The 7,283-nt window shown below is 36.3% G+C and overlaps 1 pseudogene; it reads right to left on the bottom strand.

The window, feature by feature from the left end:
- Positions 1-3,231: 3,231 nt before the first annotated feature.
- On the bottom strand, positions 3,232-5,260 carry LOC101706541 (signal recognition particle subunit SRP72-like; annotated as a pseudogene).
- Positions 5,261-7,283: the final 2,023 nt, after the last annotated feature.

Genomic DNA, 7,283 nt, shown 5'->3' with positions numbered 1-7,283 from the left:
TTTTTCTTTTCCTGTTCACTTATTGCAATTTTTTCTTCTATATCTGAAATTCTGTCCTCACATTGGTTCAATCTGCTATGTAGACTTTCAATGGAGTGTTTAATCTCCTGGAAATCTGTTTGCATCTGTTTTATGGATTCCATGTTTCCTATGTTGGGGTTCCATCATATTCCTCAGCTCCTCTCTAGATTTATTAATCATGTCTTGAACTATGAGCACAATCTCTGCTGTTATCTTAGAAATTATTTCTGATTTCATTTTTTCCAGATCGTCTTTTGTTGCCAGTTCAGGGAGTCCAGGTGGTTGAGTATCAGCATGTTCCATCCTGTTTCCCTTTGGTGTTGCTGAAGGTGACTTGAAGTCTGGTTTTGAGACTTCTTTACATGTCTTCTCATTTTGACCATGGGGTGGGTGTGTGTGTGCTGCTGGCACCTGTGCGGCTCACCTCCTCTGGGCTGGGAGTGGTGGTAGGATGACCTGGAAGCCACCCCTACTGGGAGCAGTGGAATCTTGGCCCAGAAGCCTCCTCTGCAGTGGGAACAGTGGTATGGTGGCCTGGAATCCTACTCTGCACTGGGAGCAGTGGTATGTTGGCCTGGAAGCCTCCTCTGTGCTTGGAGCATTGGTAAGGTGGCCTGGAAGCCTCCTCTCCAGTGGCAATGGTGGTACAGTGGCCCAGAATCCTCCTCTGCACTGGAAGAGTAGTAGGGTGGCCAGAAAGCATCCTCCTCTGAGCTGGGAGCAGTGGTATGGTGGCCCAGAAGCCTTCCCTGCACTGGAAGTGGTGGTACAGTGGCCCAGAAGCCTCCTCTGTGCCTGGTTTTTAATTTCTTGATGACAGCATCTTTTTATGGAATAAGATACAATCTCAACGATGTTTTCACTTGTATTTCTCCAATGACCAAAGATGGTGAACGTTTTTGTATATACTTATTGCCCATTTGTACTTCTTTTAGCAGTGTCTATTCATATAAATGACCCTTTGTTGATTGAATATTTTATTTTCAACACCTGATTTCTTTGAGTTCTTTATATATTCTAGATATTAGTCCTCTCTCTGAGGAGTACATGGCAATTTTTTTCACTCTGTAGGTTTTCTCTACTTTTTGGGTTGCTTCCTTAAGTTCTCAGAAGTTTTTAGTTTGATATCTGAATTGTGGATTTTTGCTATGATTTCTTGGACTATTATGGTTCTGTTCAAAAGTTCTTGTCTATGCCTATGTATTCAAGAGTATACTTTATCTACTTTATCTTCCAGAATGTTTAGTTTTTCTGTTTTTAATAAGTAGGACTTTGATTCATTTTTATTTCATTTGACCACAGGGTGTGAGATATAGTCTAATTTTTCTGCATGTGGATAAAAATTTTCTGAGCAGTTTGTCAAAGGAAATCTTTTTTACCAATAAATGTTTTTGGATTCTTTGTCGAAAGATAGATGGATAAAAAATATAAGGTTGTTTCTTTATCATCAATTCTATTCCAATGATCACTATATATATATATATATATATATATATATATATATATATATATGTGTGTGTGTGTGTGTGTGTGTGTGTGTGTGTGTGTATCATGCTGGGGTATTTTTCATTGTAGCTATTCAGTATAACTTAAAATCCAGGATTGTATTGCCTCCTGCTTTGCTCTTGTTGGTCAGGATTGCTTTAGCTGTTCAGTTCTCTTCTGAATCTATATAAATTTTATGTTAATTTTATAAGTTCTTTTTATAGTTCTATGAAGAATGTGGGTGGTATTTTTATGAAATTGCATTAAATCTACATACCATTTTTGGTAATATGGCCATTTTGATGCAATTTGTTCTGTTTATCCAGGAACAGGGAATGTTTTCATTATCTGATGTCCATTTAAAACTCTTTTTTTTCAAACTACTATAACTTTCATTATAGATATCTTTCACCTCCTTGGTTAGGTTAACTTCTAGGTAGTTAATCTTTATAAGCTACAGAGAATGGAACTGTTTTCATGGTTTCTTTCTCAGAACCTTCATTGTTAGTGTATAAGAACACTATTGATATTTGTATCAGTAGATATGTTCACTCAAACACAGAAGCACTTTATTAAAAAGGACAGAGTAATATGATCACAAGGAAATACTCAAAAGTCTAAAATAAATGATATCTTGGGCAGCATAAAATGAATACCAATGAGGGTAGGCATCCAAATATGTCTCACAGCTGCTGAATGAAAGTGGCTTGTAGATAAGCAAGGATGAGCAACATTTACATTGCAAACTGACTGTAAAGCACTTCATTACTCTGGGAAAGGTAATGAACAGTCATAACTCATAACTAGAAAGAAAAGACATTTGAGTATATTAATTGGGTCAACTAGTTCTGTTAGATTTTAATACTGTGTGATATTGATTTCCCTCTACATAATGAAGTCAACTTTCATATTATGCATAGGAACATTAATCTTTTTAATTGAGATAGTCTAAACCCATCTGATCTCTGACCCTATGTCTAAGAATGAACTACTTACAACATTGATGTATTTTCTTGAAGTCTTCAGTGGTGCTAAATCAGCATGTTAACATAATATAAAAATGAAAATGATAAAGGGCACAAGGCTGCCACATAAATGAAAAATGTTCCATATTCTAGTATCACATGACAGAGAATTTGTGGTTAAAATTACTTAAGACATTTACTGTAGTCTGTTTGTGGCCACTCATTTAGCTAAGTGAAGAATATCAGTGTTTTAATGAGGTCCCCTTTTATCACATGATATTTCTAAGCAAATATTTGGAATGCTCAGAAGATCCCACTTTTAGTATCCCAGAGCCTCCTGAGACATAATTTAAAATGGGACTTGGTAGGAACAAGTATCTTCAATCTTTAGACTCTAGCTGAAACAGCAAATATAGTTTCTGTTTAAATCCTGGGAAACCTCAGGTAATGTGCCTTATTTGTGAAAAGGAAAAAAGATCAAATCAACAAACAAAGATAAAAGATGCAACAGATATCAAGGTGAGTAAATGCCTGATCATCTTCAGTCCTCATAATGTGTACAAAACTATGTGGGACAAGTAGGCCAAATCTAACCGGACAGTTTGAGGAAGATGTTTTCCTATTTGGTGCACAAGAAATTATTTTATGGAAATGGAGATGGAAGAGGGAGCAGTTCTATGCTTCTCACTATGTTACCTTTATTATGTTTCTAGTGTCACTGAGACTATCTTAAAAACTGCCTGGAATGAGAACATTCTAATCACCAGCTGCCTTTTCCTCCTTTCTTCTTTTTCTGTGGCTGTTTCTTCTTTGTTGCTGGAGACCCTGCAGGTTTCTGGTGTCTTGGGGGTATGATGTTACTTGTAGAGGCAGATACAGTTGCTGCACTGCCAGGTCTTGGGGAGGTGGGAGGGCTGCTCACAGTTTTACTGGCATCCAGTTCAAATTAAGCTCCCGCGGTTGCTCCCTGAGTGCCCTTTCCAATCTGATCCTTCTTTTTACCCTTCATTCTTCCTCAGTAGTAAGAATGTTCTCACATTGGCAGCCATCTTTCTAGATTTGAGGTAACTTTTGGGTCATAATTCTTAGGCAGTTTTCCCTTCTTTTTCTTCTTCTTTTTCAAATCTCCTTGACCTTGCTTCTTTGGTTGACTATCTCCAGTGACTTTTCCACCCTTCTTCTGAATCTATATAGCACCAGGAGAATTTCCAAGAGCCTCAACATCTACTTTTAGAGACATACTATCTGATGAGGGCAAGTGTTTACTAAAAGCTTTTGCTTTCTCTGGATCTACAAGTGAGTATGCAGAAATAAGCTGTGCTAGGGTGTGAATATCTTTTGGATTTTGTTTCCATAGCTGTTCTAGGTCACTAATTGCCTCCTTCTTCTGCCCATATTTGAGTTTGAAGTTTGCTGCTTCTCTTATCAAGGACAAATGAGGAGGATATTTGTGCTGATGATTTTGGTACCACAGGATAGCCTGTGTGAAGACCTCAATGCCACTATCAATATCTTCCTCATGGTTGTATATGGTCACTAATCCAGATGCCATGCCTAATTTATTCTTTAACTCTTCTATGCTTCTCAGAATTAGACATACTTTGGAAATATTACCTTAAAAAATTTTCAACTGTCCCATGGTCAGCTTAATGTCAGCTGCATTATCTGGCTGCTGATCTGAAAATTCCTGAAGCAGCTCTATTGCTTTTGTGTGCTGATTTTCCCAGCAGATCTGGGCAGCTTGGATTAACACAGGCAGGAGATGCTCAAGACTTTTGGACTGTAAACCAGAAGATATTTTTCAGCATTTCTCTGCCTGGTTTGTGTACATAGCAAGTAAACTTTGTTAAATTCTATAGCTTGCAGTTGTTTCTTGGAAAGCTTGGAAAGCTTCTTCTGTGTTGCTAATTTCACCTTCTTCTTGGAGTCAAAGACATTTTGGTCCTTATTAATGGTAATGATGTTATTTGCAATCACAGCTAATAATTCCACATCTGTTGGCTTTAGTTTTATTATCTGATTTTAAAGCTGCAAAGTCTCCTATGTACAACCCTGAAGCTGCAGAATGTAGGCCATCTAACCATGAATGATGACCAGGTCTGTCTGTGGGTTTTCCTCCATCCCATCAGAGTCTTCTGAAAATGACTGGTGGCAAAGATCTTCAGTTTTCTGTAGGATTCTCATTGCCTGGTTCAACTGGCCTTGTTCAATCAGTGCACAGGCAGCATTGCAGCACAGTTCATGGGGTCTTCTTGGAGGGCCAAATTCTCTAGAACCACCTTTTACCAATTGCTTTGAGCTGCAACAACTGCTGAAAGGTTTGTTTTACTCTCCTCATCATATTAATCTTGAGAGTTTCCCATGAGATCTCTATACACAGTAAGCATTCATCATAGCATTCCAAATGGTATAACACTTGTCCATACAGCTCTTTTAGCTTGTCTGTCTGCTGGTTGGCACATTCTATTGTCTTCAAGGCATTTTCAATTCTGTTGAGCCTGTACTTTCAGTATGCCTTCTCAAAGGAGAGAGAATTATTGGCTAAAACTTTGGTATGCATTTTGATGACATTCAAGGCTTCCTTGAAACTTCCCTTCTGAATAAGGCAGACCACTTTACAGTGCAGGGAAGTTATGTCATGATTTGTAATATCTTGTTGACCACCTTCAGAGCACACATGAAATCACCATTCTGTCTATGATGGTTAACTTCACCAGACTGCAGGCACCAAACACCCCTCCACACACACATACTGCTGCAGCTTGCCATCTTGGAGAAAGGGAGATTACTTTTTAACTTGCCATTTTGCTCAATTTGCTTTTTAGTTCTCACAACCTTCTGGTGGAATTTTGGGGGTTTTTTTCATGTAAAGGATCATATGGTCTCTTCAGTATAACTTTCTCCTTTCCTATTCATATTCTTTTTTTTCTTTTTTGATTGCTCTGGGTAAACTTTTGAGCACTATATTGTACAAGACTGGTGAGAGTGTACATCCTTATCCTGCTCCTGATTTTAGAAGGAATGCTTACATTTTTCTCCAGTTAGCATGATACTGGCAGTGGGTTTGTCATAAATGGCTTTTATTAGATTGAGTTAAGATCCTTCTATATCAATTTTTGTCAGGGTTTTTAACATGAATGGATGTTAGATTTTGTCCAAGTTTTTTCTACATGTATTTTTATTGTGTGATTTTTATCCTTGCTTCTACTTATGTGATATATAACATTTACTGATTACCATCCTTGGTAATCCTTTATTGGGATAAAGCCAACTCAGTCATGATATTTGATTTTTCTAATGATTTGTTCCTTTTCATTTGTAAGCATCTTGTTGAAGATCTCTCTATCTATGTTCATTAAGGAAATTGGTCTATAGTTTTATATATTCTGTTGAGTTTTTGGTGCTTTTTGTATCAGGGCAAGGAATTGTGGACTTCCAGAAAGGAGTTTGGCAGAATGTTGTTAAATCTTTCCTGCAGTTACAGTAAAATTCTGGAGTGAATTCAATGGATGCTGGGATTTTCTTTGTTGGTAAGGTATATATTACTGCCTCTATTTCATTGCCTGTTTATGATTTGTCTTCTATGTTAAATTTTCTTGGTTCAAATTTGGTAAGTCATAATTTCTAGGAATTTGTTCATGTACTCTAGATTCTCCAACTTATTATGAGTTTCCTAAATAGTTTCTTATACTCATCTGGATGTCAATGATATCTGTTGTGAGTTTACCTTTTTTATTTCTAATTGATATGAGACTTTTCTTTAGCTCTTTTGGTAAGTGTGGCTAAGAGTTTACCAATCTTCTTTACCATTATTAAGAACAAAATGTTTGATTCACTGACCATTTTTAACTTTTTAATTCTCAAATTCTTTAATTTCCACTCTGATTTTCATAATTTTGTTCCTTCTAAAAGTTTCTAATTTAGCTGCTTCTTCTTCTTCTTCTTCTTCTTCTTCTTCTTCTTCTTCTTCTTCTTCTTCTTCTTCTTCTTCTACTACTACTACTACTACCTTCAGATGCATTATTACATTGTTTGAAAGAGTTCTGTTATTTTAATCTGAATATTTGCTTCTGTAAATTGTAAACAAATTTAATACACAAATGTCCAAAAGAGCAAGTCCCTGATAATTCTCATAGTAGAGAGTTTTTTGCATTTTCTGAGACATCACTGCTTCTTGAGAATAGAATCTCCAAAATCTAATCCTTTTTTTCTCTTCCCCATCTTTCTTCTTTCGCTAACACACCATGACATTTTAAAGTAACCATATTTCAAACCATTGTCATATCAAAATGATAAATAATAAGCATAATAGGAGTGGAGAACTATAATTAAGGTGAATATACAGATGAATAAAGTGAAGCTGAAGGGCTTGCCCATGGAATTCACTCTATTTACAGGAAAAAATTCATACATAAATCATAAAAGTAGATACTGATAGGAGTGAGAAGATTCTGTACAATCCCAAGAAGTGAACTGCCTCCTCAACAAGTAACAACTAACTGCATTTTTTCATTCCATATGCAGAGTTCAGCTTCATCTTGAGTCTTTTAATTTACATAAAGGAGATATATGCTCATTCAAAATTTAGCAACATCATGATTGAACAAATATCACACTATTGGTGTTTGACAACTGTCTCTTATATAGCCCCTTTTCTCATGGAGATATGGCAAAAGTTCTTATCATCACATGTGGAAAGAAAGGGGAAAACTTGAGAAGTGACTGTGCCCTGCTCATTTTTTATTTTTGTTCTTCCATACTAAATTTATTTCTTACATTATAATAAATGAAAACAAAACAGTAAATACTCAT

Source organism: Heterocephalus glaber, unplaced genomic scaffold (genome assembly GCF_053883595.1).
Source record: "Heterocephalus glaber isolate CG9 unplaced genomic scaffold, H.glaber_assembly_v1.0 deba00000122, whole genome shotgun sequence".
NCBI lineage: Eukaryota > Metazoa > Chordata > Mammalia > Rodentia > Bathyergidae > Heterocephalus > Heterocephalus glaber.
Note: the sequence above shows the minus strand (reverse complement) of the source record. Positions and strands in the feature narration are given on the sequence as shown.